Source organism: Muscardinus avellanarius (genome assembly GCF_963383645.1).
Source record: "Muscardinus avellanarius genome assembly, chromosome: 17".
NCBI classification, from domain to species: Eukaryota; Metazoa; Chordata; class Mammalia; order Rodentia; family Gliridae; genus Muscardinus; species Muscardinus avellanarius.
The window spans coordinates 51810357-51835472 of NC_137803.1; the positions used below are offsets into that span (position 1 = coordinate 51810357).

At 38.7% G+C, this 25116-nt stretch overlaps 1 protein-coding gene across 2 annotated transcripts in view; it reads right to left on the reverse strand.

The window, feature by feature from the left end:
• LAMA3 (laminin subunit alpha 3) overlaps positions 1–25116 on the reverse strand; it is a gene marked incomplete at both ends in the record, with an annotated part of 284682 nt that overhangs the window by 245165 nt on the left and 14401 nt on the right. The window lies entirely within an intron of this gene.

Consider the following 25116-nt stretch of genomic DNA (forward strand, 5'->3'; position numbering starts at 1 on the left):
TCAATAGGTAAAAGAGAATCTATTTTTATCTGGGGAAATGTCTGGTACTATCATTTCTAACTCCTAACTGAATTAATCTGTCTTGATAGGCAGATTCTTCTTATTCTGGTTTTTATTTTGTTTTGTTTTGTTGAAAGACAAATTTTACTGCCATTTCCCATCTTAAAGCCTTTCTACTATGTTGACTATATTTTACCTGTGTCAAAGGATAGTGCTTACCCAAGGATGGACTCAAGGATAATGCTTACCCAAGGATGGACTCTTCATATTTAACTACCGTGCTCCCTAAATTATCTTGAAGCTTAACAACCACACAAGAGGGAGACAGAGATGAAGACTTATACCCAGAGCCTCCCCAGAATGTGCCCTGACAAAGGACACATCCTCTTCCTGACTTGCCTCTTAAACATTGCAATGGCTTGGGTTTAGTATGTCCCCCTAACCCTAATAGAAGGAAGGTAGCAATGTTAGAAGCAGGGCTGGGTTGCTAAGGAGGTATGGGTGGGGGTGTGACCATGAGGATTATATAGTTAGCTTTTCTTCTCTCCTCTCCTCTCCTCTCCTCTCCTCTCCTCTCCTCTCCTCTCCTCTCCTCTCCTCTTCCCTTCCTCTCCCTCTCCCTCCCCCTCCCCCTCCCCCTCCCCCCTTCTCTCTCCCTTCTCTTGATGTGAGTGCAGAGCCTTGTTCGCTCCCTCTCTGCTTCTTGCTGCTCTCAATCCCTGAGCTATGCAGACCCAGCCTGACATGGAGTGAAACTCTGAGCCCTCTAGAACTGTGATCAAATAATTCTTCCTCTAAATTGTGAGGTCAGACATTTTGGATTGCAGCAGGGAGAGTGCTGACCAATACAGACATCAATCCTTGTGTGATCAAAGATAAATTCCATCTTGGTATGTAACCAAGTGTGTGATGAAACATTTTCATCGAGAATGTGATTGATGGTTCTTTCCTATTCTGTAAGATAATTGTGTAGCTTCTTATCTTTTGATAATTATGTTAAAGCATTTCTAGAACTCGGCAGCAGCACCTTGAGGGTCTATGGTTCATCAGTTCATTGGGTGCAACATGCTCTTCAGTCCAACACATAATCTAGTACACAGCAGAAGCTCCACAAAGGTATGATTTCATCATAAATGTTTCAATAATATCAGGAGTTTCTTATTTAAAATATATTATTAAAACCAGGCACTTAATAACTTTTAAGCCAGGACATTTAAACATTTATGAATAATATTTTTCCTTCAATGACTCTTAGCTCTTCGCATTTTTCCCCTGTTGAGAGTATCTTCCCGGTTTAATGATTTGATGAGGGAATGAAATTATTTCTCAGCATTTAAAAGATTTACATCGGGTTAAAAGCAAAATCCTTCCAAATCTGTGGGCGCTTATGACACATTTCTTTCCATCTCCAGAAAGTATGATATAAGGAGTGAAGACAATGCTTTTTGCATTGTTATAGTGATTCTAAATTTCACAATAATAATTGAAATGAACATTTGCAGAGCACCGATTATGCACTGGGCACAATGAAGCTCACATTTTCACTCTAAGGTCATTATTATCACTCCTATTTTATAGCTGAAGAGACAGAATGGTGAGTTTAAGTAATTTTTCCAAGAACCACACAGCTGGTAAATGCTGAACCAGGACCTAAGCCCAGGGACAACATGTCAACCACTACCCTGTAACTCTTTTCCCTATATAGCAGCTACAGCTCTGGTTTTTTAGTCATCTGAAGACATTCAGTAACATACTTTATTATTTCCTGTTATGAATTTTAAACAGTAACCTTCAGGATAGCCTAAAGCTATGGGTACAAGGCCTCTTTCATTCAGAATCATCTCATCATTTCTACTTGTTATAGTTTAAATGTCTCCATCAAAACTCATGTTGAAATTGAATTGCCATTGTAATAGTATTAATAGCAGGGACTTTTAAGAGGAGACCTTTAACAACTTCATGAATGGATTAATGCCCTTGAAGCAGGAGTGCGTTAGTTATCATGGGAGTGGGTTTCTGATAATAAAGATGTGTTTGGAACAATTTGTCTCTTTGTCTTGCATGTATTCACTTGCCCTTGTGCCATAATAATGCAATAATTCAACATAGAGGCCTCTCCAGTGCCAGCAATATGCTCTTGACCTTCCAGCCTCCAACTATGAACAAAATGAACTACTTTTATATAATTTAAATCGCCCATAGTAGTATGTTATTACCAGAAGAAATTGGACTAAAACAACATTGATATCTTAGTCCTACTGTTCCTTAAATAGAACTTTTTCTATCTTTTAGCAGACTAGGTAAGAACATAGGTATAAGAGTTTTAGTACCTACTAATTGTGTAATTAAGAGCTAATTAGTAAAATTTTGAGTAATGTGTAGCATTATTTGTAGACAACAAATAATTTGAAAGTTCACATTTAAAAATAATTTTGCAGAAAATATAATTTTACTGCCGGGCATGGTGGCGCATGCTTGTAATCCCCACGCTTGGGAGGCAGAGACAGGAGGATCGTGCTGGTTCGGAGCCAGCCTCACTGGCTTAAGAGACCCTGTTTCCACATAAAGTTAAAAAATAGGTCTGGGAGTGTAACCCATGGGAGTGTAGCCTGGAGGTAGAAGGGCTTCCAGGAACCCCAGTACCACCAAAAAAAAAAAAAAGAAAAGAAAATATAATTTTATATAATTTTATGCAGGTTAGTGTTAACATTGACATTTGGAAGCTTGATAAAATAAATTTATAACTTAAAGGTAAATTCCAAGTGTGGAATTTGCCAAGGGAATAAAAATGAGTTGAACTTTCTCTTTATTTCTACAAGTATCATACAAAATATCTGGATAGTAAAAAGTCTACAAAATAACTTATAAAGCCAACAAAGCCAGAGGTGGTTCTTGTGGTTTAACTGTAACTAGACAAGTCTCAGTGATTCTTTCTACTGCCATATAAAATAAGTTCAAACAAATATTTCACAAACTTAAATATTAACAAGAAAAAGTGTAATGTATGCTTTCCTTTTGAAAAAGAAAATAAAAATTCCAAAAATTAATGAACAACTTTAAAATTAATAATTAGAAAGTCTGGGTTCTTTAAATTACTCTTTAATGATCAGTGTGAAATTTGTATGCAAATATCTTATTGAGATATTCCTTATCTTTTATTTCATTTATTTTATTCTTATTAGCCATTTTATCCTTTATCTCCAATGTCATATTTACTTCAAAAACACTTATGTGAAGAATCAAAAAGAATTCAACAATACCCTAAAGAAAACTAGACTGTGGATCTAGAAGTGAAAAAAGTCAGAAGGACATCTTTTTCAAATGTTAAAATTCTATCTAGCCTTCCCAATTATTTTTCTTGAGATCTCCATGAAGAATAAATCTGTGTGGCAATGCTACACGTGATGAGTACACTTGGTTGGACAGATCTTCTCAAGGACACCACGGTATGACCAGTCTCTGACACTGAGATACAGGGTTTGCTGCAAAGACAACCTCATCCTGCTTTTGAAAATGCAACACCTGATAGAATTTCCAAAATAAATCTTTTGGAGCAGAGAAGAAAATAATTCATGGAACTTCTCAACAGCAGATCACTGAGGAAACCCTTTCCTTTACTTAAGTATCACCAAGACAGGCTAGGTTCATTTTCCTGTAGTTATATTTTCCAATAGACACTTATGATAACATTATTACTTTGTGTGGATACATAAAAAACACAGGCTTATGTGTTGGTAAATCTTAGCCATTTTGATTAAACATTCTGATTTCAGCAAAAAAGTGAAAATTTGTCAAGAGACAAAAATAAGGATTTTTTAAAAGCAGGGTAAAAAAGAGAAACATGACATGTGAAATAAAGAAAATAAAACTTGACTTCTGGGAAGATGGCGACGGAGGAAAGCGGGGCTTACAAGCCACGCTAACAACCAATAAAATCTCTATTTCCATAAAATCAGCGCCTTTCATAGCCAGAAAACACCATCAGCAGAGAAACAAAAAATGTAATTACAAGGGACAGAGAAAAAGAGGGCTGGAAAAACAAGACACCAAAAAGAAACCAGAACTCAGTGCTGCAGCTGGAGCCGTGGCGCAGAACGGCGCAGGTGCCATCTTTTCTTGCAGCACCAGGCCCCAGAGAGGAGGGGGACTCAGAACAGAGCCCAGAGCCACAGAGGAGATACACCAGCCTCGTGCCCGAGGACACGGCAGCAGCGCCTTACTGCCAGCAGCAGCGGCGAGTTCACCGGACGGCTCCAGATCAACGCACTCAACAGCCCACCAGGCTCCAGAGAAGAACAGTTGACAGCGACCGAGGTGAGCCTTTGTGGATCAGCCGGGAGGAATTCGGCAGATTTCTCGGCGCAGGGAGCATCTAAAGCTCCCAGGGGCAGGGCTCAGCACACCTTGCAGGGACTCAGAGCGGAGCTCAAAACCAGAGAAGAAATATGCCAGCCTCATGGCCGAGGGCGTGGCAGCGGTGGCATATTGCCACCGCAGCAGCAGCATGAATTCACCGAGTCTACTACAGCTACATCTGCACACTCAACAACAGTGAATCAAATTGCGGGCCCTGGAGGAGAAATCCCAGTACTGTACTCCCAGGGACTTGACCCAGTGGGGGAGTGGCGGTGGCAGAGATATCACACCATAGGAGAACGCCCAACCTGGCACCCCCCCTCCATGGTCTAAAGCAGCCTCGATTGACTCCCTGGGTCTGAGACTCTGCCATACAACCCAGTAAAGGAGTAGTGGGGACTGAGATACCACAGACTTGAGATCCAGAGCACCTTAAGTGAAGTCGTAGTGACCCAAAGGAAGAACCCAGAGAAGGCACAAACTTCCAAAACCATGGAAAAGAGGAATAACAATGGAGCAATGAATGCCCACAACCCCACAACATCAGAACCTGATAAAACAGAAATTCAGAGATTTCTAGAAGATCAAATCAGGAAAATAACTGTAGAAATAATAGAGGTGTTTCAAAAAGAATTCAGAGAGAGCCAAAGAGAGATAAAGGATGCAATTAATGAAGTAAAGGCCTCAATTCAAAGTACAAACAACCGATTAGACGACATGGAGAATACAATCTCGCTCCTAGAAGATGATCACTCCAAAAACGAATGCATAGTTTCTAATTCAGAAAAAAAAAAAAATCCGACAGCAGAAATCTGACATTGAAGAAATATGGGCCCATTTTAAGAGAGCTAACCTAAGAATAATTGGAATAGAAGAGGGAAAAAAGGTGAAACCAAAGGGATAAGTAATATCTTCAAAGAAATAATAGCAGAAAATTTTCCAAAAATAGAGCAAGAGGTTGATACACAGGTCCAGGAAACTTATAGAACTCCCTTTAGACAGGATCGGAGAAGAGGATCCCCATGCCACATACTTGTCAAAATGACCAATGTGGAAGCCAAGCAGAGAATCTTAAAGGCAACAAAAACAAAGGGCCAAGTGACATTCAGAGGCAAACCAATTAGAATCACTCCAGACTTCCCCAACCAAGTCATGAGAGCCAGAAGGGCTTGGAGTAACATATTCCAAACTCTGAAAGAAAACAACTTTCAGCCAAAAATTTCCTACCCTGCAAAACTTTCTATCAAATTAGATGGAGAAATAAGAAGCTTCCATGACAAACAGAAACTGAAGGAATTTATGTCTTCAAAACCAGCACTAGAGAAAATACTCAAAGAGATTAACTACAAAGAAGAAATAGGTAACTCACACCAGAACCAGAGAAAAAAGATTTTCCATCCAACAGACAACTAAGATTGGTTATCTGTGGAGATTCATTATTTATGTTAGTCTTTTACCTATCTCTAAATTGTATTGTTTGCTTTTACTGTTGCTAATTTTTAGGATTTCTAGTTGGAATACTAATATACCTTCAGATATAGCATTTGGAAATATTTTATCCCATTCTATAAGTAACTTTTAACTCTGTTTACATTGTCTTTGGATATACACTATGCTTTTATTTTTTAGGGAGTTTGTATACCCTTTTGTTGCCTGTGCCATTGAAATCATATCCAAGAAATCACTGCCAATTTAAATGTTGTGAGGTTTTATGACTCAGATTTTCTTCTAAAAGTTTATAGTCTTAAGATTTATATTTATGTCTTTTATCTATTTTGAGTTAATATTTGTATATGGTGTTAGGTAAGGGTCCGATTATATTCTTCTTCATGTAATTATTATTTTTCAACAATATTTAGTTAAAAGATAATTATTTCCTCCACCAAATGTTCATGGAAACCTTGTCAAAAATAACTTGACAATATATGGAAGAATTTATCTCTAGGCTTTTATTTAACTCCAATGGTTTACATATCTGCCTTTAGAACAGTACTACACTGTTTCAATTATTGTAGCTTTATATGGTTTGAAATCAGAAAATATACATCTTCTAGCTTTGTTCTTTTTCGAGATTGTTTTGGGTATCTAGAGTCCATATTCCATATTAGGATAGATTTTTTGTGAAAAATAAATAAATAAATATATGATAGTTTCACCTTAAAAAAGAAAAAGAAAGAAATATTCTCTGATAAGAAAGAAAGCAAAAAGAAATATTGAAATGTTATCTTTAAGTTATCAAAAGCTTGGTATCAGACAAATGAAACTGTTATGTGAGATTATCATTTTTAATTTGGGATAAATTGCTATAATACAAGATGTCAACCACTAAGCCAAGCATGGGAAGGAGGGATGGGGAGGGAATGGGGTAGGGATCAGGTAGGGGCTAACTGGGTGATGTGTGCATGTATGTCTACAAAAGTATTATTTTTATCCCATTATGATGTATGAATAGAGTGCACCAATAAAATAAATAAATAAATTTTAAAAAAGAAAAGAAAAGTTTTATCACTTATAGATGATAAAGTTATCATTATGAGCATTATGTAAGTAAGATATCATTATTAGTATTAGTATTAGGAGAGTTTAGCAAGGCAAATGAATATAAGATTAATATAAATGTCAATGTATTTATGCATCGTAACAGGAAAAGCTATAAAATGTTATTAAGGAGAATGCCATTTATAATAGTTTCAGAATATCAAGTACCTCAAATAAAATTTATAAAATATAATTATTAAATTTTATTAAGATAATTTTGAAAATCTACAAAATTGAAGTGATACTACTTAGAAAGGAAAATATAAAAAACTCATCAATATTACCCCATATTGAACTATAGAGTAAATATTATCCTAATAAAAATCTTAATAAGAGGCTTGTCATCCTAGCAACGCAGGAGGCTGAGGCAGGAAGATCACCATTTTGAGGCTAGCCTTGGGAACTTTTCATGACCCTGTCATAAAATAAAACATAAAAAGCTGGAGATATAGCTCAATGGTAGAACACCCTTTGGGTACCATCTATAGTATCACAAGATAATTTCTCTTGAAACACAATAACATCATTCTAAAATTTATATAAAACTTCAAGGCCAGTCTTAGCCATTTTGTGAGACCCTCAGCAACTTAGTGAGACCCTATTTAAAAATAAAAAATTAAAATAGGGCTAAGGATATAGTTCAGTGGGAAAATGCTCCTGAGTCCAGTCCCCAGTTCCCCCCCAGTACGAGAGAGAGAAAGAGAGAGAGAGAGAGAGAGAGAGAGAGAGAGAGAGAGAGAGAGAAGAGAGAGGGAGAGAGCTATAAAATACCAAGAAAAGCTGAGAGGTAGCTGACAAAGGAAATAAGCGAGAGAAAGAGAAATTCACTCATTGAGGTATCAGGGCTCATTATGAAGCTATTGCAATTAAGCAGTTTGACCTTTGCAAAGAACAAAGCACCCAAAAGTAGCCTCATGCATTTGAGGAACCTTAATATACAACATAAGTAATATGTTAGAGCAGTGGAAAAAGTACAAATATGGTATATCATATAGAAAAATAATAAAACTAGAGTCCTACTCAAATCATAAACAAGAAACTTCAGACAAGTTAAAAACTTAAGTGTCCAAAATAAAACCTTAAAATCTTGTAGTGAGAACAAGCAAGATAATACAAGCAAGAATACATGCTGGACTTCCGGGAAGATGGCGACTGAGAAAAGCGGGGCTTAAGAGCCCCGCTAATAACCAATCTCCATTACCACAAAATTAGCGCCTTTCATTGCCAGAAAACACCATCACCAGAGAAACAAAAAAATCACCAGGCTCCAGAGAGAAAGCGGACTAAGAACAGAGCTCAGAGCCACAGAGGAGATACATCGGCCTCATGCCCGAGGACGCGGCAGCAGCGCCATACTGCCGGCGGCAGCGGTGAGTTCACCGGACGGCTACAGCAAGCCGAGCTGAGCTGCTGTGGAACAGCCAGGCGGGATTTCTCGGCGCAGGGAGCATCTAAAGCTCCCAGTAGCTGAGCTCAGCACACGCTGCAGGGATTCAGAGTGGAACTCAAAACCAAGAAGAAATACGCCAGCCTCACGGCCGAGGGCATAGCAGCAGCACCATATTGCCACCGGCGGCAGCAGCAGCGAATTCACCGAGTCCAGTACAGCTACATCTGCGTACTCAAAAACAGTGAGTCAAAAGGCGGGCCACAGAGGAGAAATCCCAGTACTGTACTCCCTGGGACTTGACCCAATGGGGTAGTAGCAGTGGCAGAGATATCACACCATAGGAGAACGTGCAACCTGGCACCCCCCACAGTCTAAAGCAGCCTCTATCAACTCTCTGGGTCGGAGACTGTGATACAACCCAGTAAAGGAGTAGTGGGGTCTGAGATACTACTGACTCGAGATCCAGAGCACCTTAAGTGAAGTCATAGTGACCCAAGGGAAGAACCCAGAGAAGGCACAAACTTCCAAAATCGTGGGAAAGAGGAATAATACTGGAGCAATGAATGCCCACAACCCCACAACATCAGAACCCGATAAAACAGAAAATCAGAGATTTCTAGAAGATCAAATCAGGAAAATAACTGTAGAAATAATAGAGGTGCTTTGAAAAGAACTAAGAGAGAGCCAAAAAGAGATAAAGGATGCAATTAATGAAGTAAAGGCCTCAATTCAAAGCACAAACAACCAATCAGACCACATGGAGAACAGAATCTCGCTCTTAGAAGATGATCATTCCAAAAATGAACGCATAGTTTCTAATCTAGAAAAAAATATCCGACAGCAGGAATCTGATATTGAAGAAATATGGGCCCATTTTAAGAGAGCTAACTTAAGAATAATTGGAATAGAGGAGGGAAAAGAAAGTGAAACCAAAGGGATCAACAATCTCTTCAAAGAAGTAATATCAGAAAATTTTCCAAACATAGAGCAAGAGGTTGATACACAGGTCCAGGAAATTTATAGAACTCCCTTTAGACAGGATCGGAGAAGAGGATCCCCACGCCACATAGTTGTCAAAATGACCAATGTGGAAGCCAAGCAGAGAATCTTAAAGGCAACAAAAACAAAGAGCCAAGTGACATTCAGAGGCAAACCAATTAGAATCACTCCAGACTTCCCAAACCAAGTCATGAGAGCCAGAAGGGCTTGGAGTAACATATTCCAAACTCTGAAAGAAAACAACTTTCAGCCAAAAATTTCCTACCCTGCAAAACTTTCTATCAAATTAGATGGAGAAATAAGAAGCTTCCATGACAAACAGAAACTGAAGGAATTTATGTCTTCAAAACCAGCACTAGAGAAAATACTCAAAGAGATTCACTACAAAGAAGAAATAGGTAACACACACCAGAACCAGAGAAAAAAGATTTTCCATCCAACAGACAACTAAGATTGGTTATCTGTGGAGATTCATTATTTATGTTAGTCTTTTACCTATCTCTAAATGGTATTGTTTGCCTTTATTGTTGTCATTTTTAGGATTTCTAGTTGGAATATTAATATACCTTCAGATATAGCATTTGGAAATATTTTATCCAATTCTATTAGTAACTTTTAACTCTGTTTACATTGTCTTTGGATATACAATATTTTTTTATTTTTTAGGAAGTTTGTATACTCTTCTGTTGCCTGTGCCATTGAAATCATATCCAAGAAATCACTGCCAATTTCAATGTTGTGAGGTTTTATGACCCAGATTTTCTCCTAAAAGTTTATAGTCTTAAGATTTATATTTAGGTCTTTTACCTTTTTTGAGTTAATATTTGTATATAGGATTAGGTAAGGGTCCAATTTTATTCTTTTCCATGTAATTATTGTTTTTCAACAATATTTAGTTAAAAGATTATTATTTCCACCACCAAATGTTCGTGGAAACCTTGTCAAAAATAACTTGACAATATAGGGAAGAATTTAGCTCTAGGCTTGTATTTAACTCCAATGGTTTATATATCTGCCTTTAGAATAGTAGTACACTGTTTCAATTATTGTAGCTTTATATGGTTTGAAATCAGAAAATATATATCTTCTAGGTTTGTTCTTTTTCAAGATCGTTTTGGGTATCTAGAGTCCATATTGCATATTAGGATAGATTTTTTTTTCTGAAAAATAAATATATAAATATATGATAGTTTCACCTAAAAAAATAGAAAAAAATACTCTCTGGTAAGAAAGAAAGCAAAAAAAAATATTGAAATGTTATCTTTAAGTCATCAAAAGCTTGGTATCAGACAAATGAAACTGTTATGTGAGATTATCATTTTTAATTTTGGATAAATTGCTATAATACTAGATGTCAACCACTAAGCCAAGCATGGGAAGGAGGGATGGGGAGGGAATGGGGTGAGGTTCAGGTAGGGGCTAACTGGGCGATGTGTGCATGTATGTCTACAAAAGTGTTATTTTTATCCCATTATGATGTATGAATACAGTGCACCAATAAAAAAAAATCTTGTTGTGGAAAACATGACCATCTTTACAACTTGGAGCAAGGAAAGCTTTTTAAAACAGAAAACAAAACAAGATACAAAAAGCATTGAAAGAAAATAGATACATTTGACTATATTAAAATTAAGAATTCAGCTGGGCGTGGTGGCGCACCCTTTTAATCCCCGCACTTGGGAGGCTGAGACAGGAGGATCATGCAGGTTTGAAGCCAGCCTCAGCTGGCTTAAGAAACTCTGTTTCCAAATAAAATATAAAATAGGTCTGGGAGTGTAGCCTGGAGGTAGAATGCCCCTGGGTTCCATCCCCAGTACCACAAATAAAATAAAATAAAATAAAGAATTCTGATTCATCAAAGGTACTTTAAAAGATGAAATGAAGGGAAAGGAGAAAATGGTAACTGTGGGACATAGTACATCTCAGTTGCTATAACAAAAGAAATTCAGCTACCGAGAAGGCAGCTCCTTGACAAGAAAAACAAAACAGCAAAGATACATACAAACAAAAACACAAAAAGGGAACCTCAGCAGAATAAAATCCAGTAAGCAGAACAGGAGCTAGCAAAGAGGCTGTGTGCACATCTGACCTGGTGAACACCACTGCTGCGGAGGGCTGCACTGACCCCAGTGGTCTGAGACTTTGAGGTCCACCTCTGAGGAGGCTGGGTTAGAACCTACAGAGACGTGGGGTAGGTCCACAGTGCCCAGGACGTAGTACTCGTACAAGGTCACTAGAGGGCACTCCAAAATTACACTGAACACCCGCCACCATTGTGGGTAGAGAGACACAGGCCCAGCGCCAGAAAGTGCAGATCCCTGTCTCTTACATGGAACCCATTTACAGTAACACCCTACACCCAGAGACCCAAGCACAGAGCAGTGAGAGGCTCTGACGGAGAGACACCAGCACAGGGTCCTATATACTGCGGGACACACAAAAGTGGGGCTGCAAAATGACATCACTACTATAGGTTACTGAGCAAATGAGAGATCTTGGAACATGCTCAAGAACCTACTATAGCGAATAGACATTAAGTGACTGAAAGAAGCCAGGCATGGTGGCTCACACTTGTAATCCCAGTATTTGGGAGGCTGAAACAGGAGGATCAAGGTTCTGAGACAGCCTCAGCTACTTAGTGAGGACCTTTGCAAATCAGTGAGACCCTGTTTCAAAATAAAGAATGGGAGAATGGGGTTAGGGGGTGTAGCTTGGAGGTAGAATGCCCCTGGGTTCCATTCCCAGTACTGCAAAAATAGATTAGATAGATAGATAGATAGATAGATAGATAGATAGATAGATAGATAGATAGATAACTGACTGAAAGTATCCACACAGACCCAGGAGAACTGCAGAGGCCAAGTTACTTCTGTATTTGTATATTTGCAGAATTTTTGTTGTTGTTGTTTTGTTTTTGGCTCTTGTATTTTGTGTTTTGATTTGTTGTTGTTTATTTGGTTGGTTGTTTTATTTCCTGCATGATTTCTCTCTTCTCTATTCCTTTTATAAGCTTCCTCCCTCTTTCCTATCTACTCTCTTCCCTCCAAACTTTTTTTATTTTTGTTTTTCTTTGTCTTATATTAAATCCATTACATACCACTATACCTAAATACACTACATTGACTATAAGAATCTTAATAAGGGGCCTGTAATCCTACTATATATTAACTATCTCTCGTCTATACCAGATATTACCTTACTATACTTAAACTCTTATTTAACTTGCTAATATCCTCTACTCTACCCTGTTCCTACCCATCACTCCAGTTCCTCCTCCCTCACCCAGCCTTCACCATTGAAAATAACACTACTTCTCCTTATATATACCTGCTGACACCTATATATCTCTATGGCTAAAATTGGACCAGAGGTGATCCACAGGAAAGGAGTGCCAAACACTAAAGATAAACTAACCACAGCTGATAGAAGAAAATACTCAATAGCCCACACATCAAAGTTTAAAAAAAACACATAGGTCACATGTTAAAAGCAACCAAAATGAAAAGCAATCATTTTTTATAAATACATTTTTTTTTTGCAGCACTGGGGATGGAACCCAGGGGCATTCTACCTCCGAGATACACCCCCAGCCCTATTTTTTATTCTTTATTTTGAAACAGGGTCTGAGTTGCAAAGGGCCTCAGTAAGTAGCTGAGGCTGTCCTTCAACAGTGATACTCCTGTCCCAACCTCCCAAATGCTGGTATTATAAGCATATGTCACCACACCCAGCTCCATATACATATATATGTGTGTATATAATATGAATGAAGCTGAACATCATGACACATGCTTGTAATCCTAATACTTGGGAAACGGGGACAATGCTGATTTGAGGTAATCATCAGTAACTTAATGAGGGCCTAAGGAACTTAGTAAGGCCCTGTTTCAAATTAAAATTTTAAATAAGGCTGGGGTTGTAGCTCAGAGGTAGAATGCCCCTGGGTTCAAACTGCAGTTCTAAAAAAAGGAAAAACTACATAAAAAAGAAAACAGGGACTTTTGGGAAGATGGTGACAGAGGGAAGCAGCACAAATTAGTCATGTTGACATGTGATCTCTATCACTATGAAAATAGTGTCTTGACAAGAGAAAAAATGTAGCAAAAAATTGAACAGAGCAACAAAAATTGAAAGGCAGCAGAAATAATGCCAGAAGATAGAACAGAGAACAACAAAGTACCCCACCCACATCCCCAGGGAATAGCTGTGGTCCCTGAGGCAGCGCCATCTTGCCTAACTGCACCAGGACTGCTAGCACTGAGGCCTTCAGAGACCTCCAGCAAAAAACCAATGACTTGAAGCAAAGTGGCTGCAGCTCATTGGAATTGTAAGCGGTCAGCTCCTCATCCCACACTGCACAGAACTCCAGCTGCCTGGAACACAGCTATAACCTTCAGCAGCAGCAGCCAAGCTCACCACGGTCTCCATAAATCCAGAGCAGTGCTCAACAACACCTAAGTAAACTAGCTGTCATGTGGAAGATTGCAGGGACTTGTACAGCAAGCAATAGACTCACAGGGTCTGAGAGTTTGTGGTTCACCCTGCTGAAGATGGGGATGGAGTCTGCTGTCAGACACAGCAGAGGCATGGAATAGCAAACAGACCCCAGAGCTAATAATGCAAAGAGGCCTATAGTTTCCAGGTTACAATGTACTAGTTGGACCTCTGGGGAACACCAAAGACCACCCAAATGTGATGACCAGGGAGAAGTCAGAGCAACTCAGCCATATCTGTGGAGAACACACTCTCCTACATATATACTGGGTTTGGTCCCAGTGGCATCTGCCAACTACATATCCAGGGAGAGATGCAGGTTCAAGATCTGTGAAAAGAGTGGAGACCCATGCCTACACTAGATCCAGCCCCAGTGATAACAGCTGCCTACATAGACAGAGAGAGTCTTGGGGACAAGACCTGTGGAGAACTCAGAGATGCAAGCTTGCAATGGGAGAGGCACCAGTAGTACTTGGTGCCTGCACAGATGGAGAGAGACACCAGGCCAGGGTCCCAACCATTAAATGAGACCAAAAGTGGGGCTACAAATTGACATCGTTGCTATAGATTACAAAGCAAATGAGAACACTTGGAATATGCTCAAGAATCTTATATGTAAAGTGAACCTTAAACAGCTGAAAGAATTCACACAGACCCAGGAGGACTGCAGAAGCCAAGTCGGCTCTTGGCAGACTCAAGTACTCATATATTTGTAGGGTTGTTTTGTTTTTGTTTGTGTGTATGTGTGCTTGTTTATTCTCCTTCCCACCCCCTTTTACAAGCTTCTTCCCTCCTTCATATCTAATCTCTTCTCTTCTCATCCTTTTTTCTCTTCTTTTCTTTTTTACTTCTTTTGTCTTTTATTAAATCTATTTCATATCACTATACCTAAATACTTTATACTGGTGACTAGAATCCTTCTTTATATTCACTGTCTCTAATCTCTACTATATATTGCCTTACTACACTCAAATTCTCATTCAATTCAATCCTATCTGTTTCTTTGCCCTGCCGGAGACCAGCTTTAGCCAATTCAGGGGTTCTTAAAGATGGGCCAAGAGTCGGTGCTTAAGGGAATGAGAGACAGGCATTTTTGGAGGTGTGACTCTACCATTTGGAGCCAATGCTTTATTTTTATATGCTTTTACATAGAAGTATTTGGTATTAACAACTTTTGACAAAACATTTTTACACAATTTTCTCAGCACACCTGGGTACAAACAACTTTTGGCAAAACATATTTTTCAGCACATACCTGCCCCAATGAGCTAATATCATTGGAAAAACACCCAAAATTATCCAAATTAATGTTATATCATTCATTCTAGTTGCCTAGCCACAAAAATCAATCTTATTCTAATATTAACCTAACTAACAATGCAACTGTTGCTGAGTATGTTCACACCCAATGTTAAACCAAAAATACAGAAAATACAAGGGGCTTTTCCATTATAAAGGACACAAAGATTATAAAAGATCTTTAAAGGACACGAGGCATTTTTTACTTTTATGTTTCATATTTTAAAATACAAAGTGTACACTTTATTTTCCTGAGTTCTTTTGATCTTTGGACAGAAAAGACCCTGCTTGGCCGATCTCTCCATCACTCATAATAAACTTTAACTAAACTTATCCTAACTACTAAATACTATACTTACTGGTTTTACTTCTAAAATTAATTGTTAATTTTATCTGCTACTTTAACCACTAGGTATTCTATTAACTTATTCTGACCCAACCACCAAAACTATACTAAATTTATTCTATTTCTAATATTCAATGTCTACACCTAATTTTCTATAATATTTATTATATTGTTTACTAAGAAATTTTTTTGTGCTTCAGTGAGCAAGCATCAAGGAGGTCCCTGCCTATCAAACCTCTCCGTAAGTCTATTTTCATGCCAAAACCCATTTTCCTTTAACTCTTACTATCCATTCTCCATTCTATATTATTCCTATAAAGGTTGGTGGTGGAGTTATGTATTAATTAGCTCTGGCCTCCTAAATTGGTAAACATGGATGCTCTTTATAATCCTATAACTTAACTCAATTAATTTTGTAGAAATCACATCAGACTTTTCCTCAAAAGACTTAGCATCTACAAACAGCTGTAATTGTTTCAATTTCTACTAGTCAGGTTCCATTTGGGATCTTACAAATTCTTGAACAATTCCCAGGTTGCTTAACACCCTTTTTCCTGTAATATCTTCATATGCAAAGAACAGCATGTCTCATTGAGACCACCCAGCTCATTTGATTTGATTAATAATCCAATTAGAACACAGAATACAAAAAAATACAGGATCAATGTGAGCATAGTCACCATCCTCCTGCCCTGTAGAGTCCTCCTCTCATTGGGACCTTGTCAAACAGCTCGAGGGACCCAGGCCTCACCATTGCCCTATTCTTGCATTTACTGTTCCAGCACTTTCCTCTTCACTCAACCTTCACCATTTAATACAACACAACTTGTCTTTATATATACCATCTGACACCTACAGAGTGAGAGAAAGTTATCAAAAGCAAAAAGATACAAACTTAAAAAACTTTAAATCATGAAACTCAACCAAAAGTCTTATAAAACTGATCAACAAATTCTGCAAAGTATTTGTATACAAGATCAATCTTAGAAAATCAGAAACTTTTCTGTATGCCAACCTTATGAAAAAGGAATTCAGAAAATACTTTCACTTGCAAATACCACAAAAAAAAATACTTAGAAATAAGCCTAACCAAGGAGGTAAAAGACTTCTACAAGAAAAATTATAAAACATTGAAAAAAGAAATCAAAGAAGACCTTAGGAGATGGATAGATCTTCCATGTTCTTGGATAGGCAGAATAAATATCATCAAAATGGCCATTCTAAAAAAAGTCATCTACAGATTCATTGCAATACCCATTAAATTACCAAGGTCATTCCTAACAGACATTGTAAAATCGGTGTTTAGATTCATTTAGAAAGAAAAAAAAAAAACCCAGAATAGCCAAAGTAGTTCTCAGCAACAAGAACCATGCAGGAAGCATCATGATACCTGACTTCAAACTCTACTACAAAGCCATAGTAATAAAAATAGCATGGTATTGGCACAAAAACAGAAACCTAGACCAATGAAGCAGAATAAAAGACTCAGAAACAAATCTACACAATTATAGTCAATTGATTTTTAGCAGAGCCCCAAACATAAACTGGAAAAAAGATAGCCTCTTCAACAAATGGTATTGGGAAAACTGGTTAACCATGTGCAGAAAAAATGGAAATAAACCCCACTTTCTCACCCTGCACAGAGTCCGTTCAAGATGGATCAAAGACTTGGAAATGAGACTAGAGACCTTGAGGCTCCTTGAAGAGGGCATAGGTCAAAAACTGCAACACATAGGCAAGGTAAAGTTTTTCTCAATAAAACCCCAAAAGCACAGAAAACTAAAAGGCAGATCAATACATGGGATTGCATTAAACTGAAGAGCTTCTGTACAGCAAAGAAAACTATCAAGAGCCCTAAGGAAGAACCGACAGAATAGGAGAAAAATTTTGCCAACTACTCCTCCAATAGATGACTGATACCTAAAACATACAGAGAAATCAAGAAATTCACCACTAAGAAAACAAATAAACCAATAAAAAATGGGCAAGTGAACTAAATAGACACTTTACAAAAGAAGAAATTCAAATGGCCAATAAATGTATAAAAAATTAAAAGTACCCAGAGATTTCACCTAACCCCAACTATAATGACAATCATTAAAAACACAAACAACAACAAATTCTAGGAGGGTGTGAAAAAGTAGAAACACTAACTACATTGTTGGTGGGACTGAAAATTAGTGCAACCACTTTGGAAAACAGTATGGAGGACCCTCAGAAAAAAATGGGAATGAATCTACCATTTGATCCAGCAATACCACTGCAGGGTATCTACTCAAAAGAATGAAAACCAAACTACCAAACTAATGCATGTGTATCTATGTTCATAACTGCACAATTCCCAATTGCCAAACTATAAAACCAGCCAAGATGTCCATCAACAGATGAACGGATTACAAAACTATGGCATGTGTACACAACGGAATTTTACTCCACCATAAAGAAGAGCAAAATTACATCATTTGCAGGGAAATGGATGGAACTGAAGAACATTATGCTAAGTGAGATTAGTCAGTCACAAAAAGTAAAAATACCCTCTTTCTAATATGCAGAAGCCAGAGAGGAAATGGGTCATAGGAGGAACTCTAGATGAAGAAGAAGAAAGCCAGGCATGGTGGCACACGCTTGTAATCCCAGCATTCGGGAGGCTGAGAAAGGAAGATCACAGTTCGCGGACAACCTCAGCTACTTAGTGAGCCATTTGCAACTCAGTGAAACCCTGTTCCAAAGTAAAGAATAAAAAATAGGGCTGAGGCTGTAGCTGGGAGGTGGAATGCCCCTGGGTTCCATCCCCAATGCCGGAAGAGGAAAAAGGAGAAACTTTAGATGAGCAAATAAGGCAACCTAACTGAGGTACATGGGAGGAGGAAAGAGGGACATGAGGAACATTCACAAACATAAGAAGAAGGGAGGGGGGAGGAAACAGGGTTGGAACTGGGGAAGGCCTAAGTGAGTGACGTGCGCTTGTATGCCCCCACCATCTTGTATCCCATTAAGATGTATGACAACAATGCACCAATTTAAAATTTTTTAAAAAGAAGCCAGGTGTGGCGGTAATCCCAGCATTTGGGAGGGTGAGACTGGAGGATTGTGATTTTCTGACAGCCTCAGCTACTTAGTGAGGCCCTTCACAACTCAGTGAGACCCTGTTTCAAAAATAAAAAGAGAAAAAAAATAGGGCTGGGGGATGTATCACGGAGGTACAATGCTGCTGGGTTTCATACCCAGTACCCAAAAAAAAATTTAAAAGAAAGGAAAAGAATAGTTAATAAAGATCAGGATGGTGGTTCCCAGATTACGGGAAACAAAGGGAATGTCGGGGTAGAGGCATGCTTAGACATACATTAAAAACAAGCTTCTATTTATTGGTTTTAATAGCAAGTTCATGAATTCTTATTACATTATTTAAAATACATACATGTTTATAAAAGAAGCCCAAGCAAGGATCAATGATAAGAACATGTCAGGAACTGAGGATTATGAGTCAGCGTTAACTCAACTCTGCAACTTAAGTCTGATATTAAAAAAAAAAAAAAAAACATAAATAGCCAGGCGTGGTGGCACACGGTTGTAATCCCAGCATTCGGGAGGCTGAGATAGGAGGATTACAGTTCGCAGACAGCCTCAGCTACTTAGTAAGGCCCTCTGAAACTTAGTGAGACCCTGTTTCAAAATAAAAATAAAAGCTGGGCATGGTGGCGCATGCTTGTAACCCCTGCACTTGGGAGATGGAGACAGGAGGATTGCACAGATTCGGAGCCAGCCTCGCTGGTTTAAGAGACCCTGTTTCCAAATAAAAATATAAAATAGGTCTGGGAGTGTAGCCCAGAGGTAGAAGGGTTTCCAGGAACCCCAGTACCACCAAAAAATAAAGAAAGGAAAAATAAAAGCTAGGGCAAGAGGTGTAGCTCGGAGATCAAATGCCCCAGGGTTCCATCCTCAGACCTGCAAAAAAAAAAAAAAAAAGCCATAAATCGCCGGGCAAGGTGGCACAAGCTTGTAATCCCCCACCACCACCATCCCACTTGGGAGGTGGAGACAGGAGGATCAGGCAGGTTCGAAACCAGCCTCACTGGCTTAAGAGATCCTGTTTCCAAATAAAATATAAAATAGGTCTGGGAGTGTAGCCCAGAAGGAGAAGGGCTCCATCCCCAGTACCAACAAACAAACAAAAAAGAAGCCATAACTAAATGAAAGCAGGACCAAAACTAATAGAAGTGAGAGAAGGGGAAGGGAAGGAGGGAGAGAACACTTATTCATCCATCCATGCAACAAACTAGTACCAGAAAGTAATAAACACTGAAATATGAGCTGGACAGGGACTCTTACTGGGTAGAGGGAATAGAAATAGAAACAGAAATGTAATGGAAGGGGATGGGATTGTTCAAATAAACAACTAAATAGTTTAGCCCCAGAGTTGGCAGTCCCTAGAGAATTCACCAATGTTTGTCTATTACTGGCTGAAAAAATATAGTGTCTTCTTGTTCCTAAAATTTTACTGTTCTTAACTAAAAGGCCTCTCGAGTGCGATACTTTACAAATGAATTCACAATGCAAATACTGCATTGTTCCAGGAAGCCAAATATTGAGTATAGCAGTCCCCCACAATACAACTTGTTTTATTATTTTAACATTGATTCATTTATTCAACTTAATTAAGTTAATCACAGTCTGGAGAGTGTTGTGTTGGATGCTGGGGTAAAAACAAACACTAAGAATTGGATCAGCCCCAAAGTAAGTTATTGAGAGACAAGAGAATCAATTCAAGTTCCTGAGACAAGAGAAGTAATTGGAACACTGAGTGGGAAGCCAAGCGAGCTTCAAAAGGCTTATCCCACAGCACTCTGAGGTTCCTACCAAAGCATACAAACCTTCAAGGTGAAGAAGCAAAGTTTCAAAGACGTGAAGCACCTGCCTCAAGGCACACAGCTAGGACAGGTTGGGACCAGGATGTGCATGTGGGTCTGGTGATATTACTTACAGCTTGAGACACTCCATCCTGACTTCTGGGAAGATGACGACCAAGAAAAGCAGTGTTTATGAGTCCTGCTAACAATCGACCTCTATTGCCACAAAATCAGCACTTTCATAGCCAGAAAACACTATCAACAGAGAAATAAAAACTTTAAATACAAGAAAAAGGAGACTAGAAGAACAACCAGAATAGAAACCAGCCACACTGTGATGTTGGACACCATGCCGGCACCATCTTGCCTCACAGCACCAGGCTCCAGAGAGGAAAGGTAAACAAGGGGCTAAAGTGAGCAGCTGTGGATCACTCGGTTGTAATTCAACAGTTCTTTCAGCACAAAGAACATCTAAAACTCCCAGTGGCCAAGCTCATCACACCCTCCAGGGACTCAGAATGGAGCTCAAGCCGGGCATGGTGGCACGTGCTTGTAATCCCCACCCATGCTTGGGAGGCAGAGACAGGAGGATCACGCAGGTTTGAAGCCAGCCACGCTGGCTCAAGAGACCCTGTTTCCAAATAAAAATAATATAAAATAGGTCTGGGAGTGTAGCCTGGAGGTAGAAGGGCTTCCAGAAACCCCAGTACCACAAAAAAAAAAAAAAAGAAAGAAAAGAACGGAGCTCAAAACCAGAAAAAGAAATACAATAGCCTCATAGCTGAGGGTGTAGCAGCGGCACCATATTGTCAGCAGAAATGGTGAGTTCACCACGCCTGAAACAGCTACAGATCAGCGTGCACAACAACTGTAAATGAAATAGTGGTCCCTAAAGGAGAAATCCCAGCACTGCACCCCCAGGGACTTCCACAGCTTTAATAATCTCCCTGGGTCTGAGATTTTGCAGTCTGACCCAGAGAAGAAGTAGCAGTGGCAGAGAAACCACAACCTAGTCACAGCTCCCCATGGGAAAACACCCAGCCCAGCACCCACACGGTCTTGCACAGCCTCGACTAACTCCCTGGGTCTGAGACTTTGCGATACAACCCAGAAAGTAGTATGGTGACTGAGATTACCACAGACTGAGATCCAGAAAACCCTAAGTGAAGTCATGGTGACCTGGGGAAGAACCCAGAGAAGGCACAATCATGGGAAAGAGGAACAACAATGGAGCAATGAATGCCCACAACTCCACAATATCAGAACCTGATAACACAGAAATTCAGAGATCTCCAGAAGATCAAATCAGGAATATAACTGTAGAAATAATACAGGACCTTCTAAAAGAATTTAGAGAGTCTAAAAGAAATAAAGGATGTAATCATTGAAATAACAGCCAATTTCAGTGTTGTGAGGTTTTATGACCCAGATTTTCTCCTAAAAGTTTATAGTCTTAAGATTTATATTTAGGTCTTTTATCTATTTTGAGTTAATATTTGTATATGGGATTAGGTAAGGGTCCAACTTTATTCTTTTCCATGTAATTATTATGTTTCAACAATATTTAGTTAAAATATTATTATTTCTACCACCAAATGTTCGTCGAAACCTTGTCAAAAATAACTTGACAATATAGGGAAGAATTTAGCTCTAGGCTTTTATTTAACTCCAATGGTTTATATATCTGCCTTTAGAATAGTAGTACACTGTTTCAATTATTGTAGCTTTATATGGTTTGAAATCAGAAAATATATATCTTCTAGCTTTGTTCTTTTTCAAGATCGTTTTGGGTATCTAGAGTCCATATTCCATATTAGGATAGAGTTTTTTTTCTGAAAAATAAATATATAAATATATGATAGTTTCACCTAAAAAATAGAAAAAAAATATTCTCTGGTAAGAAAGAAAGTAAAAAGAAATATTGAAATGTTATCTTTAAGTCATCAAAAGCTTGGTATCAGACAAATGAAACTGTTATGTGAGATTATCATTTTTAATTTTGGATAAATTGCTATAATACTAGATGTCAACCACTAAGCCAAGCATGGGAGGGAGGGATGGGGAGAGAATGGGGTGGGGATCGGGTGGGGGCTGACTGGGCAATGTGTGCATGTATGTCTACAAAAGTTTGTATTCCACTATGATGTATGAATACAGTGCACCAATAAAAATAAATAAATAAATAATAAATAAATAAATAAATAAAAATAATACTATTCTCCATGTGGATTAGACCACATGGAGAATAGTATCTCGCTCCTAGAAGAGGATCACTCCAAAAATGAATGCATAATTTATAACTCAGAAAAAAAAATCCAACAGCAGGAATTTGACATGGAAGAAATATGGGCCCATTTTAAGAGAGACAACCTAAGGATAATTGGAATAGAGGAGGGAAAAGAAGGTGAAACCAAAGGAATCAATAATCTCTTCAAGGAAGTAATAGCAGAAAATTTTCCATAGAGCAAGAGGTTGATACAAGGTCCAGGAAACTTATAGAACTCCCTTTAGACAGGATCAGAGAAAAGGTTCCCCACACCACACAATTGTCAAAATGACCAATGTAGAAGCCAAGCAGAGAATCTTAAAGGCAACAACAACAAAAAAAGGCCAAGTGACATTCAGAGGCAAACCAATTAGAATCACTCCAGACTTCCCAAACCAAGTCATGAGAGCCAGAAGGGCTTGGAGTAACATATTCCAAACTCTGAAAGAAAACAACTTCCAGCCAAAAATTTTCTACCCAGAAAAACTGTCTATCAAATTAAATGGGAAAATAAGAAGCTTCCATGACAAACAGAAACTGAAGGAATTTATGTTTTCAAAACCAGCACTAGAGAAGATACTCAAAGAGATTAACTACAAAGAAGAAATAGGTAATACACACCAGAATCAGAGAAACCAGATTTTCCATCCAGCAGACAACTAAGCAAAGAAGAATAAACAGTATTTCAAACAGAAATAAAATTTAACATGTTAGGAATTAAAAGTTATCTCTCAATAATCACACTGAATGTAAATGGCCTCAAATGGTGTTGGAAAAACTGGTTAACCATATGCAGAAAATTGGAAATTAATCCCACTTCTCACCCTGCACAAGAGTCAATTCAAGATGGATCAAAGACTTGGAAATTAAACCAGAGGCCTTGAATCTCCTTGAAGAGGGCATAGGTCCAACACTGCAACACATAGGCACAGATAAACACTTTCTCAACAAGATCCCAAAGGCACAACAAATTAAAAGGCGAATCAATACATGGAGTTGCATGAAACTGAAGAGCTTCTGTTCAGCAAAGGAAACTATCAAGAACCTCAACCAAGAGCCAACAGAATGGGAGAAGATTTTTGCCACCTACCCCTCCAATAGAGGACTAATATCTAGAATATACAGAGAACTCAAGAAACTCAACACTAAAAAAACAAATAAACAAAAAATGGGCAAGCAAACTAAATAGACACTTCATGAAAGAAGAAATTCAAATGGCCAGTAAATGCATGAAAAATGCTCAACATCATTGCCAATCAGAGAGATACAAATCAAAACTACCCTGAGATTTTACCTAACTCCAACTAGAATGGCAATCATTCAAGACACAAACAACAACAAATGCTGGTGAGGATGTGGAGAAGTGGAAACTCTAAAACATTGTTGGTGGGATTGCAAATTAATGCAACCACTTTGGAAAACAGTATGGAAAATCCTTAGAAGAATGGGAACAAATTTACCATTTGATCCAGCTATACCACTTCTGGGTATCTACCCAAAAGAAAGGAAACCAAACTACCAATCTAATGCATGTGTATCTATGTTCATAGCTGCACAATTCACCATAGCCAAACTATGGAACCAACAAAGATGTCCATCAGCAGATGAATGGATTACAAAACTGTGGGATATGTACACAATGGAATTTTGCTCAGCCATTAAAAAAAACTCAATTACATCATTTTCAGGGAAATGGATGGAACTGGAGGACATTATGCTAAGTGAGATTAGTCAGTCACAAAAAATAAGAAATCAGATGCTTTCCCTAATATGTGAGATCTAGGGAGAAATAGGTCATAGGAGGAACTCTAGATGAAAAAGGAAATCCTATAGAGGAGCAAACAAGACAACCTAAATGAGGGGATGGGAGGGGGGAAGAAGGAAATTCTCTAAAACACACAATGTACTTAAACATAAACAAATCAACCACTAAGCCACCATGGGAAGGAGGGATGGGGAGGGAATGGGATAGGAAGAGAGAGAGAGAGAGAGAGAGAGAGAGAGAGAGAGAGAGAGAGAGAGAGAGAGAGAATCCATCCTCCACGCTGCTTTGCCAGCTCTATAGACTTGTCATAGATTTGGACAGCATGTGAGGCAGACTGGAACCTCCATTGTGTGACTCTGCAAACACCTGCCCACTAGCAGATATGTGGAAAGAAACCCAGCTTGGGAAAGAACTCTGTCTGCAGCGGTTTAGATGTCTGTCCTCACAGCGGGCACAGAAATCCTGGCAAGATGAGCACTTAACCACCCTCACCCATCCACAGCCCCATTACCCACTGCCACATTCCTGCTGCCACAGAGCTCTCCTAGCCATTATTCACTACAATTATGGAGGCTACAGTGTCTCAGAGTCCCAAGTGCCCAAACCTGAGCCAGCTGGAGCTCTGAGGAGAACATCTGTAGGGTGCTGACATCAAACCTGAGATTGCTCCTGCGTGAGGACCCTGTTCAGGGTATCCTCCCTTCAGAGGCACCAAAGCACACAGGTGTAGTTACAGTGGTCAGGATGAATGTTTTATAAATTTCTGGAATTTCTCACTCTTCTTGAGAATGTAGAAGAGTGAGGGGTCCTTCACAT